Here is a 13,977-nt window from a genome sequence, read left to right on the forward strand (position 1 = left end):
TACTCATGCTGTATCTCTCTCCATCTCTCAAAAATGAGTAAAGGTTAAAAAAAAAAAGAATGTGCATTTCTAACAAGTGCCAAGATGATGCTGATGCTGCTGATCCAGGGAGCGCACTTAGAGAATTGATATTGAAATGAAAATACATATAAACTCACTTTTATTTTTTTAAAAACATGTTAGACCTGTTTTTTTAATGTATTTATTTTTGAGAGAGAGCGAGTGGGGGAGGGGCCGAGAGAGAGAGGGAGACAGAGAATCCCAAGGAGGCTTCATGCTGTCAGCGCAGAGCCTGATGCATGGTTTGAACTTATGAACCATGAGATCATGACCTGAGCTGAAATCAAAAATCGGTGCTTAACCAACTGGGCCACCCAGGCACCCCAATAAACTCACTTTTCAAATTGAATAGCATATCAAATCTTTTTGTTATTGTTGTCATGTAATGTCAAAGGCATCAGGGCATATGTAAGATATGTCAACATGTCCCAAGCAATGGGAATACAATGGTATTTTCCCAGCCCTGGTGGGGTCTACTGCCATACCAAGTTTCATTTTCTACTGTGGTGAAGTTATAATATAGAGGACACTGGGCTGAAAGTTCCCTATCCTTCGGTAAAATCTTTGTTGCTTTTCTAAATAAATCCCTGATACAGGCTTGCTCTCTGACTCTCCTTAGAAACATTTTCCCCATGGAAGTTTAATATTTAAAAAAAAATTTAAGCTTATTTATTCTGACATCATAGAGCCTGATGTGGGGCTTGATCTTATGAACTGTGACATCATGACCTGAGTGGAAATCAAGAATCTGACGCTTTACTGACTGAGCCACTTAGGCCACTCTCCATAGAGGTTTACAGTAGAAAAATTTGAGGGTTTTGTTTGTTTGGTGTTTGTCTCCAAATACATGGCAGTTGTATTTAAGTATGAAGCCACCAAATCTGGGAGATTTGAAGTTTCACAGATGTTTGGTGAATTTCCAAAGAGAAAATCGGTATATACTCCCAGAGCAGAGTGAAACAGAATTGTGTGTTCGTTTCTTTCCTTTGTTAGTATAAAAATAGATTTTTGTTTATTTGCTAGAAAAAAAATTCTAGCATGATTAAAAGGCTCAGACGTTAAGTGGTACATTTTGAAAATGCTGCATAGCTGTATGGCTTCCATTAACATCTGTGGGAGTTAAATCCTCCGCATTGCTATGAAAATGTAATCTACTCAGAGGCCAAGAATATTTCTAGGCTGTGGAATAAAATGAAAACGTATCAGAGGAATAAAAACCTCAGTGAGCCTTCTATGAATCCCACGACTTCTCTCTTAGGGAAGGAGAGGCCACCTTATGACCTCTGCCTGCATATGTTAATGGGAATTTCTCAACAGCCACACATAGGTTACAAACGCGTCACCACCTCACATTCACATACTTATTTGAACACAATCCTCTCACGTGGTATTTGCACAGTTCTCCCTGTCACTGAAAGCAGGCACGCGCATTTCATCTGGGCAGGCCACATGTGTCAATGAAAAAAAAAAAAAAGTCAGGCAGACCCAGATTTACATTCCAGCTGTATCACTTAAGGGTCATGGGCTTTTCAGCAAGAAGCAGAACATTTTCTTCTACCAAATCCACAGCACAATGTTTATCCTATACAGTTTTTGAAAATACTAAATGAAGTAACAAAAAGCAGAGAAACTCTTCTGACTTGTCCAGACAACTTTCTCCTTCAGGGCACAGTGGAGGCCTTTGGGAGCAGGGAATAGGAGCAGTAAAATACTAGGAGCAGTAGCAGTAGTAGCTAAAATTTCACATGCACTCACTATTGGTCAGCTCAGTGCTGGCAAATACAATGACTGTGCAAATTGGGAGGATTTGCTCGTTGTTCAAGAAGATGTTCTACTAACTAACTATACATATCTAGGGGCGCCTCGGTGGCTCAGTTGGTTAAGTGTTCAACTATTGATTTCCACTCAGGTCGTGATCTCACAGTTCCTGAGTTTGAGCCCTACGTCAGGCTCTGCACTGACAGCGTGGAGCCTGCTTGGGATTCTCCCTCCTCTCTCTCTGCCACTCCCCTGTGCGTGTGCACACGTGCATGTGCTCTCTCCCTCTCTCTCTCTAAAAAATAAATAAACATAAAACAATAATTCTACATATCTATGATGATGATAAGGGGATCTTCTGGAGACGTGCAATACATACATTGTATGACAGTAAGCTGCAGTCCCTGCTGAGCATTTTGCCTGTTTATCTCAATTAATTCTCACCAACACTTGGAGGTCCACCTGGAGGTACTGTTATTATCCTTTGTTTACAGCCCAGGGAGGAGACTGTAGAGGTAATAGTAAAAATGTTAGCAGTATTCAGCCACCAGCATTGACTAAGCATCTAGGGCAGGCAAACCCTGTGCCACACACTTCATGTGAAATATTTAATTTCATCCTCACAACCACCCAGCAGATTCTATTGTTATTCCATCTTACTGATAAGAAAGCTGAGGCTTAGGAGATTACAAAACTTACCCAAAACTTCAAAATGAGCAAACTTGTAGACCTGGGACTCAAATTCAGGATTATTTAGAACAGAAATTCTAAATCATTTTTCTATTTTATCCTGTCTGGCTCTTATCCCTTCTAGCATCTGCTCAAAATCACTCCAAACCTGACCTCTTCCTTAGTCAGGAACTCTGTTCCTGAGGATTCTACCTTTCTTTTCTCTCCAGCCTTGACATGGGCTGCTCAGCTCTACACTTTTGGTACTTTTATTATTAATAGTCTGGGACATTCTGATTTCTTGAGAAGTATAAAAGACCAACGGAAACCCAGTAGGGAGTTTTTGAAATGCAAATCTATTCATCTGGTGATTAATCATGTTCTGCTTCATGACACTTCATATATCTTTTGGCTTACATTTGTTACTTCTTCTATTATTACCCATTTTTTTGCATTCATGGCTTGTCTCCTGATCAGTGTTTCAAGGGCACACACCAGCTTTCATGTTTCTTTATATTCCACCATCTACCAGTTAGGAAGCATCATTAATGTATCGGATAATATAAGAGGTTCCACTAAAATAACCTAAATATGATTATCAGAGAACTCTTCATCCCCAGGACTATATCCTTGGTTCTGTTACATGGCATGCCTCTGCTTTGCATTTTATGTACCTATGTGTACGTCTGATGTTCCCAACTAAAGAGTGGGCATCTTAGGGACACTTAGGGAAGTTAGGATACTTAGGGATACTTAGTATAATGCCTTATTCATCTTTGAGTTCTGTTCTTTGCTTGGCATAGTGCTTTAAACAGAGTAGGCACTGAGTGACTGGTTTTTTGAATGAATGGTTACACAAAATAATTTGGTAAAAGGAAACAGGAAGTGCTAATTTTAGGTTAAAAATATCTGGACTGGTTTTTAAGTATCTCATGACTGAGTTAATCCACTTGAGACAAAGGTTTCATTTGAGAATGTCAGGTTAGGGCAGTGTGGTCAATTTTACAAAATCAAGTGTCTCAAAGGTGGTTCAGCTGGGACAGCTTCCAGAAAGATAAATATAAACCTACTTTCTTTTGAGTGACAAATTACACATCCATGAGAAAGGGGGAAAAAGGAATTGAACTTGTAGGAAAAGGAAGGAAGCTTTCATTTATTCAAAATTCGTAAATATTTTCATGAAACATCTACTCTGTGCCATTTACTGTGCTTGCCTAGAGTCTGCTATATGACAAGGTCTTTGTCCTGAGGAATGGTATAATTTATTCTTAAAGACTGAATCGCATTGAAATGAAATGATCTGTTACATTGCCATATTCTAAAACACTCCTTTTCAAAATAAAGGACCTTTTTATTTAAGTAGATAAGAATTCAGATATTGAAACATGAATTTGAGTGAATTTGTTTTATTGTGAGATGACTCTGCTTTTGAGAAAGAAAATATCTTCTGAGTAGGTTGGTTAAATTCACCATCTCTAGGATAAGTTGGGAAAAAAAATAAAAGAAACCAAGCATTTAGGAAGGATGCAAATCACTATCATAGTATCTGATAAAAGAAAATCAGTGAATGAGCACTCTGACAGACAATGGTGTGGGCAGTACCTGACTACATCCTAGATCATAGACATGTAGCTCTTAAAAGCTAGTATGGCGGCTGAGGGGAAAAGAACATTCTTGGGTCCAGAAGTCAGGGCTAGGATCTCGGTGAACAATGGCTGACTAAGTCTGAGACTCAAACCAGACCAGTTAGGTAATAGGCAGGGTGCAGAATCTAGGCAGAAAGGAGGCCTTCTAGAGCAGAAGACTTGCAGATCCCATAGGGCAACACTTTCCATGGTATGTTCTACATTACACTAATTCCTTGAGATGCCTTATAAAAAAGGGTTTCCATTTGAGAAATGCTATATACCAATCCCTCTTTCAAAGATTAATGATTTTCATTAGAACTCAAGGGCTTTGAAGAGTCTTATAGTAGTAGTGTGTTTAACTTTGAGTGTTTCCCAAACTCACTTTGCCACATTTTTGCTTAACGCCTACAGAAAACACTTTGGGAAATGTCATGAGATAATGTGACTGTGAATCAAACCTAGGTAAGCGATCAAGGACAGGACACATGCAGGTAGGCAAGGCATTAAGTCAAAGACCAATCGCACATCTTCATTGTTCAGTGAATATTGTTTTTATATAACCATCCTATTGCAAACACTATTTCCAATATTCAAAAGCAATGTATAAACAAATTATGTAATAATATATCATAGAAAAATAGAAATGTTGACAATCTAAAATTATCTCAAAGAAGGAGGGAGAAGGGAGGAGGTGGGGAAGTGGGTGTCAATTTCTTCATTGAACTCAAAGAGTGAAAACTTAAGAATTGAAGTATGTCATTTAAAATTATGAAGGTAGAGGGGCGCTTGGGTGGCTCTCGCTCAGTTGGGTGTCCGACTTGGGCTCAGGTCATGATATCGCAGTTCATGAGTTCGAGCCCCACATTGGGCTCTGTGCTGATAGTTCAGAGTTTGGAGCCTGCTTCAGATTCTGTGTCTCCCTCTCTCCTTACCTCTCCCCCGCTCATACTCTGTCTCTCTCTCTAAAATAAATAAACATTAAAAAAATTTTTAAACAAAATAAAATTATGAAGGTAAAGGTGCCTGGGTGGCTCAGTAGGTTAAGCACCCTACTCTTGATTTCAGCTTGGGTCATGACCTCAGTTTGTGGGTTCAAGCTCCACATCAGGCTCTGTGCTAATAGTGTGGAGCCTGCTGGGATTCTCTCTCTTTTTCTTTCTGCCCCTCCCCCACCTGTGCACATACATGCTCTCTCAAACTAAATACACTTAAGAAAATAAAAATAAATAAAATTATGAAGGTAGTCTGGAAGAACCAAATATAAAAGAAAAGTAAGAGATAAAAATTTTGGAGGAGGTAGGGGAAAGGGAAGGGCGTATATAAACCAAATCCTCATCTCTCAAAGAGGGTAGCCATAAATACTTCTAACAGCTGATACATAAAGAAGAATGTAGTTTAGGGGCGCCTGGGTGGCGCAGTCGGTTAAGCGTCCGGCTTCAGCCAGGTCACGATCTCGCGGTCTGGGAGTTCGAGCCCCGCGTCAGGCTCTGGGCTGATGGCTCAGAGTCTGGAGCCTGTTTCCGATTCTGTGTCTCCCTCTCTATCTGCCCCTCCCCCGTTCATGCTCTGTCTCTCTCTGTCCCAAAAATAAATAAACGTTGAAAAAAAAATTAAAAAAAAGAAGAATGTAGTTTAGATTATGAGAAGTCCTACTAACGTATCTAAAAAGGAAATGGTCAAAAATGGTTCCTCTGTGAAATGGAGGTAGATCTCTGGTATCTTCCTCTAAAGGGGGAAATTGGGTTTTGCATATGATGCAGTCCTAACTAAAGAAAGGAGCTGCAGGAAGAATGTGCTTGTGGGTTAAGTTTCTGTCTTGTAAGAGCCATGCTTGTTAAACTTGAGCAGGCCCCACAATCACCAGGAGAGCTTGTGCACACAGATTGCTGGGCCCACCTGGGAGTCCCTGGTTCAGTCTATCTGGTACAGGGCCTGAGAACTGGTATTTCTCCTAAGCCCCCAGGTGCTGCTGGGCTGCTGGCCCGGGCACTACACTGTGAGCTAGCACAAGTGCCAGTTCTGAAACTGCACAGACCTGGACCTTGTGGAGTGCTTGCTCCAAGCTGAGCAAGCAAAGGGGCTGAGGTAGAGGCAGATCCTAATAACCACTTAGTTTTAAATCAACTCCATAAAGGAGTTGCCTGCCTGCCTGCCCTTTCCTGCCACTTCCACCCAAATTACCTGCTTTCAACATCCAAAATCCAATAGGTAACTATTTGTATAGATGGAAAGAGAGCATTCAAAGCAACTGGTGAACTGACTTCAGATGTCTGATATCATGCACAGCTTTATATTCTACATGGAAGCCAAGACAAATATCATTCAGAAAAGTTTTCCTGCAGGTGTAGAAATGGAAGAATAAAACTGAAATATAGCTAATATAGTTATTAAGCTGCCTTCATTAATAAGCTGGCTAGTTTTAAAGCACGGAATTCTAAGTAGAAAACAAAATCCAAAAGTCATAGAGAACAGAGTTTATACATTTGTGTATATAAAAATGTAACACTTCTATACGGCACACAAAAAATGTAAGGTTATAAAAAAGGACAAACAACAAGGAATATATGGAACTCCTACAACAAAAGGCTGTCATCCATACAGTACAAAGAATTCCTATAAATAGAAAACCCTCCTCTGAAAGATAATAGGCAAAGGACATAAAGACAAAATAAACATCTAAAAAATTACTGAAACGTATAAATCTTTAAATAAATACAGACAAAAATAATAAAATATTACATTGCCTACTAAATTGGTAGAGATTAAGAATATTGATAATAAATACCTAGTGTTGGGGAAGACAAGAGAAACAGAGATCATCATATATTGTTTGAGAATATATAGTATAAATGGATACATCTAGTTAGGAGGCAATCTAGCAATTATACTTGAGATTTTACATGTATATAACTACCCACAAAATGGAAACATATATGCAAGCGTAGATACATATTCTCCCTCTCTCTTATACACACACACACACACACACACAAACACACACACACACACTCAGATTAAGCTACATCCATACTTCTTTGCCCTGGGCCCAGAGTAACAAAGTTCAATCTGATTATACAGACTTATTCTCCTCGAAAACACTGGTGGGTTGAATTACTTAGAGAGAATGGGTGTTCTGACCCTCACTGATCTCACCCTTTACTCAACCACTATTACATCATATCACTTAGGCCCTGATATTCTTTTATTGTTTTCTAATGATTTCATACAAAGAACCTTTTAAGTGACTTGAAACCATCTATTATTTACTTTTTTTAGTTTCTGCCCAGTACCTAACGCAGTACTGTACAAACGAGACGCATGTTTACTGAATAAATTTGTATGCTCACTGGTGTTCAAAAGCCTCATGGGTTTAAAATATAACCATTTACATCGTGTTCCATGATTGTAAAATGTAAAAAAAGACTCCATGTCTAATCTCTTTACTTATCTCTTGCTGAGAAGGATTTATGTGGATATTTTTAAGAGAACAAGGGAACATTAATTTGGTTAACTCTCTGTATGTTGAAAAGGTTAATTTTACTCCTATGAATACACGTATATAGAGATAGCAGGGTTTTCTAATTTTTGCTGGGTAGCTGTCTTCCTGCTTGACCATGAGCATTTTGGGGTGGCATATCTTGTCTAATGCCCAGAGCATGTGTCCAGAAACTTGGGTTAAATACCAAGACAGGTATCTGCTATGTAATGTCAGATAAGCCACCTAATGCCTCTGAAGCTCTGTTGCTTCTCTGTAAAAGAGGGATAAGAACATCTCACAGGATTAGTAGAAGGATGAAATAAAGTGACATCTGTGAAAGTGCCTGACAATAAATGGTGAATGAATAAATGGTCCAGAGTACCAGATAGGTGAGTTGATACCATAAATCAATTCCTTCACCAGATTGATTTGCAATGATGAAAAAAAGTACACCTTAATCCAGTGGTTGTCAGACTTTACTGTGCATCAGAACTTCCTTGTTAAGATAGACTGCTGTGACTCGCCCCTTGAACTTCTGATTTGGTGGATGTGGTATGTGGTCTGAGAATGTCTATTTTCATCATGTTCCCAGGTGATGTCGACTGTTGGCCTGTTAAAAATATGTGACTACTTTGAAACACAGCTTCTGTTTAGCAATAGTGAAAAATAGGCTCTATGGTTTCAGGTGTGACCTTGAACCTCTAAGTCTTGTTCCCTCAGCCCCTTAACCAACACCATGCTTTGCTTTGCTTGTTTCCCTTGCACTGGAAGGTGTCGGCCAAGAAATGGCTTTGTTTCACACACTGATTTAGGGTTCCACATTCTTTTCAGCATGATTAGCAACAGGACGAGCTAAATTACAAATCCTGTGAAGGACAAAAGGGACTCCTCCATTTTACTTGCTGCTATTCCCCAAGCAAACTCATGAATATTAAGTCTTTGTCACCCCAGCTAGCCCATCATGAGTTTGGGTGTTACAGAAACCTGGATCTGTCACCCACTAGACCCCAAGATCTGGCCTTTACTGCCCACCTGCTTGCACTCACTAACCTTTGTCTTACAATTTCCCCTCAAGTCTTCTTTCTGGCTTCCTCTGGACTCAGGCAGATGAAACCTGAAACTATCCCCCGGACCCCCATCCCCAGGTGACAGTGACTGCCTGAGGACAAGACCACCCAATGTCCCAGACCTTTTAAGCTAAACCTGACCTGCAACTGGGCAGATGGACCATGGAGTGACCTCTGGTATGACCTAAAATTACCTTTACCTCATTACAATACTAAATTCCCTAACCAAGGCGGAGCGTCGGCCTCATTTACATAACATACAATGTATGTGTAGGCCTATTTCCTTAAGGCGTATGTGTGACCTTGTGTCCACCTATACACAGGTGACAAGTCTTCCCTATCTAAATATTCATCCTAACCCTAAATAAAAGGAACCCGTGCACCCTCTCTCAAGGAGTCACGGCTTTGGAAACCATTCCCTGTGATCTCCTTATTTGCTGCCAATAAAAGTTTTCTTGGTGCGACAACTCAACCTGGTGCAGTTTCTGACTCACCAAGGAGTGAACTCACATTGGTTCGGTTACAGATCCTTGGGTTTTAATTACTCATGCACCTGTCTTATCTGTTGCATGAAAGAAAACCTCACATCTGGCCAAAAATGTAACTGGCTGTTTCAGGAAGTATTGGCATTTGACAATCTCCAGAGAGAGTAGGAGGTAGTGACTAAAGACACAGACTTAGTGGTCAAATAGACTTGAGTCTGAACTTCAACTCTGAAACACATTAGCTGTGTGACCCAGGACAAGTAATTTAACCTCCATGAGCCTCAGGCTTCCAGCTGTTAAAGGGAAGCAATACATTAGCCATTTCAGAGGACTGAAACGTTTAAATGGGATACTATACTTTAAGGGTTTATCATAGTGCCTGGGATAAAGTCCCTGTATCTGACACGTGCTATTATTATTAGTGGTAGTAGTAATAACAGTAGTATTAACACTCATGAGATAGTACATTTCTATCTTATATAAGGGTTGTCTCTAAAAGAAAATGTGATTTCATAAGCCATGCAAGAAATCGACTCACAGTTTCAATAGATTATACAGGCCCACAATGCCTGGAACAGAAAAACATGCACAAGATCAGTTGTCAGTAACTATACGGTGAGTGAAAAGGAACACAGATAAAGCTAACAGATCTACTAAAAGGTCTGAGACCCTAACTTCTAAAGATGCAAGGGATGCAGAACCAGTACACATTTCTCTCATATGTATTTATACGGCCATTTCAGTCTTCCCAGCATGAACTGGTTTCTGAAGGTCGCTTCCTCCAGGGCTAAGGAAGTGGTAACAGTACAGGCTCATGAGAGAAACACAGGAGAGGAGAAAACACCAACACAAGTTAGTTGAGCAACAGTTGCTTGAAGGAGAGAAATGCAGAACGTTTTTGGTGCAAACTGTTTGGTGTTACACTCGGCCTTTTATTTCCTACTTGAACTTCAACCCTTCATTTAACTTGTGATCTCATGAATTCAAGCAGAGAAATCAGAAAAAGATCTCTTTCTGCAAGACGTCTACTCAGTCTGAAGGCTGGATTTTATCAGCTACTGGAGAAAGACGTACAAAGACCTCATGTGTTAGAGCTTTGCCAGCCAATGCAAAACTGAAGGAACTATCTTTTAGCTCTCATAAAAATCGTAAGCAAAGATTAGTTAGGGAGAACTGTTTGATGCTGAGGAAGATAAATGCTCAACAAGCATATCCGTGAAATGTTCGGTGCATCTAAGATCCACCCCCCACTTCTTTTAACCCCGAAACTCCAAAATATGTGAAAATTCTTCTGCTTCATTTACAACCAGGGCTTCACATAAAAATGGACTCCCAATAACGCAGGTTCTTTGGATAAAATTAATTCACTTTACCTGATAAAAACCACATGAACCTTCTTTCTAAATACAAAGAAAAAGAGAGGAAAATATACAAATAATAGCAATCATTGGAATAGGAACTAGCTTGAGGGGAGAAAGAGAGATTCTCATCCTCTCTGTTCTCTCTTCTACTAGGCACAAATATTCATGGGAAAATAAGAAGCTTCCAAGTAACAGGATCTCTGGACAAATCCCATCTCCCGGGTGAAGATGTAGAGGGAGGAGGTGATAAGAATCAGAAGGAAAGGGGCACCTGGGTGGCTCAGCTGGTTAAGTCTCCAACTTCAGCTCAGGCTGTGATCTCATTGTTTGTGAGCTGGAGCCCCCCGCCCCTATGGGGCTCTCTGCTGTCAGTGCAGAGCCTGCTTTGGATTCTCTGTCCTCCAATCTCTCTCTGCCCCTACCCCAGACATGTGCACTCCCTCCCTCAAAAATAGTTAAAACAAACAAGCAATATATATATATTGCTGTGCTGCCGCACAGAACATTAATATATATATATATATAAATATTTATATACATATTTATGTGTGTGTGTGTGTGTATATATATATATATATATATATATATATATATACACACACACACATTGCAGGTGAAAAAAAGAAAAGAGCCCTATACAGTTAATAACTATTTTTCTGGAAACAAATGGAAACACAGTGGTGCTGAGACTACATGCCTAATAACTAACATATCTATCATTTACATGTTTTTTTCAAATCGATTGAAAACCATAGTGCTGGCCACATTTATTCAGCACTCACTATGGACAAGGCGCTATTCTAGGGAGACTCAAAGAAGGAAAATGCCTGGTCTTTAAGGAATTTACAGTCAAATGGAGGAGATAAGATAATGTACACAAATATCTGTAATATAATATGCATACTAGGAAACATAGTAAACATCAAGCAAATGTATGCTAATTAATTATGGAGCTTAGATGGCAGCTAAGGTTCTGGCTTTAAGAGACTGAATGGGCATGAAGGAGGGGCAGCAAAGTAGGGAGGGAGAAAGAACTCTAAGAGCTTTAAGTGAACAGGGACAAAAACTTGAGAGACTAAACTGATCTTCACTATACCATGAGCAAGCAATATGGGATCTCCTAAGTCTTCGCGTGTTACAGATGGGGGTGGGGGCAGGAAGATATTAAGTAATTTGTAAAAGCTATTCCACCTTTGTCTTGGAGTAGATGAAGCAGGTCCCCTAGGTTGCTCACACCAATCTGCTCAGTCCTGCTTCTCCAGGAAAGACACTTCAGAAACCTAATACCAAGAATCTCTTAAGCCCCAGCTCAAATCTCTAAAGGAAAAACAGTTGGAAAACTACAACTGTGACTGTTACCAAGATAAAAGGGAGAGAAGGTTGGAGGAACAGGAAGACGAGAAACATTACAATGTGAGCAATTTAGGTCTGCTGTGGTAGAAAAGCCCAGTTGGACCCTCAGGGTCTGGATGGTAAAGCCGGGCAGGACCCTCATGGTCCAGATGGTTACAGCAGCCCCTCACTCACCAGCTGTGGGAGGCCGGGGGGGGGGGGGGGGGGGGGGACAAGATGCTGCTGTTCTACCTGTGAGTTCCTTGGGCCCTTCCTTTCTTCCCAGGCCATTGACCTGGCTGTCTTCCGGGGAGAAATAATTTAGCTCTGAATTACTTAAACTGCTTTATTGGTTTCACATAGAAAATCCCCTAAATCTACTTTCAAAAGCAGAGAATGCCAATCAGAGGGCACGAACACATTTCCTCAAATGCTTTTCTCTTAGAAACAATTAGAATTTAAACAATGAAAGAGGCCAGACTTACTTTTCTCAATTCCCGTGGAAAACCTCCAATCCAAAGGCTTCCCACAGTTAACAGCACTACAAACATTTAAATATAAAAGGTTCATTTAAGGATTCAGACTCAGAAGGTTTTTCTTTGGGGACCATCAGAAAATAAAACAATGAGGGGGAAAGTCCTGGGTATCCCATCCTTCCCCACCCCCCATCCCCAAGCCTGTCAATAACCACTAAATAACTCCCCAGATGCATGCTAATGGCAGTCTCCCAGAATGTACATCTGCTGCGTTTATGAGACTTGCTTTGATATACAACTGCCAAATATAAAATTATTCACTTCAATGCTATCACAGACCGGTCCCATACAAAGGCAGGGGCATTTGGGAAGTTCCCTATCTGAAGAAAGGAAATAAAAGACCATTCACTTACATTTTTTAGTCCACGGTCTCTTACTAAAACACGCAATATCTACAGACCATGTAAATTTTTATTTTGAACTTTATTGCCTTGAGACTTTAGGGGAAAACTGCATGGCAGGATAAGGTAATGAGAAAGCTAGCTACAATTCAGGCTGTACAAAGATCCATGGGAGCCCCAGAGAACTCACAGCGGGGAACAGGCAGGCATAGAGCGGCAGGGGACAGCTGCTCAGGCTGGCAGAGCCACACAGAACATCTCAGCAAGCATCCAGAATGAAAAGGTACATCCCTATTACTTTAAAAATTGGTCTCTAACAAGGATTATAAAACAAAAAGCTCAGATGCCAATGCATGAAAGGCATCCAGAAAGGCATTTAAAGTTAAAATAAAATACTCTTATTTTATATTTAAAGTCTAGGTGCGCAGTGGCAACTTATTTCTTTGTTTATTTGATTCAGGAATCAAAGTACACAGCAAATGGAAAAACAGAGCCTGAGTAATAAACTCTCCCACACATGACGATAAAATCCTTGCTGAGGGTTTGCCTTTGGACTTTATTCACACACCCACACAAACACAGATGCTAGTGACCTGGCAGAAGGAAGAGCCCACATTTATATAAATGCTGAGTTGAAGTTCATGGTAACCACCAGATCCAGAGTCCAGTAAATGTGGAAGAAAATCATGGACTGAGAGCACAGGGTAGGAACCTTCTTCCTACCAGGTTCTTATGGAATGACCCCACCACCTCAGAATTGCTCCTCTGACTCTTCCAACATTTATTTCTCTTTCCAAAAGAAAAGAGGGTGGAGTTTTCAGCAACATTTGTTTGCCAGACATTTACTCTTTTTCATCTTCCTGTGAATTTCACACCTTCCCTTTGAAGTCCCAGACCCCTGCCCCCATTCTCTTTGGTTCAGAATGACTTATATACCTCATTTTGCATGTCTTTGCCAATTTCCATGTCCATGGATTCTGGGTAGATCCCCCTTTGTACAAAATTAAAAATTGACTTTCTCCTGTTAATCTGTCTCATGTCAGCTTGATTCTTAGTCCAGCTGGAAGAACCTTGAAGGGCAGAGGATATTCTTCCTCTCTGACACAGCTTATGAACTACTTACTTCTCCATTCAACTGAAGTTTCGAAGACTCAGGGATGGTACGTTGTTGTATGTATACATGCACAGTGCAGCTGAATTAGGCTCATAGGTAGCTTAAGTAAATCGAACAGGACTCTCTAGGTAGAAGGTGGATGGAAGAG

At 40.3% G+C, this 13,977-nt stretch overlaps 1 protein-coding gene across 4 annotated transcripts in view; it reads right to left on the reverse strand.

Annotated features, from left to right (window-relative positions):
* ANK3 (ankyrin 3) overlaps positions 1-13,977 on the reverse strand; it is a 679,804-nt gene that overhangs the window by 286,622 nt on the left and 379,205 nt on the right. The window lies entirely within an intron of this gene.

The sequence above is a fragment of the Acinonyx jubatus genome, chromosome D2 (assembly GCF_027475565.1).
Source record: "Acinonyx jubatus isolate Ajub_Pintada_27869175 chromosome D2, VMU_Ajub_asm_v1.0, whole genome shotgun sequence".
Lineage (NCBI taxonomy): Eukaryota > Metazoa > Chordata > Mammalia > Carnivora > Felidae > Acinonyx > Acinonyx jubatus.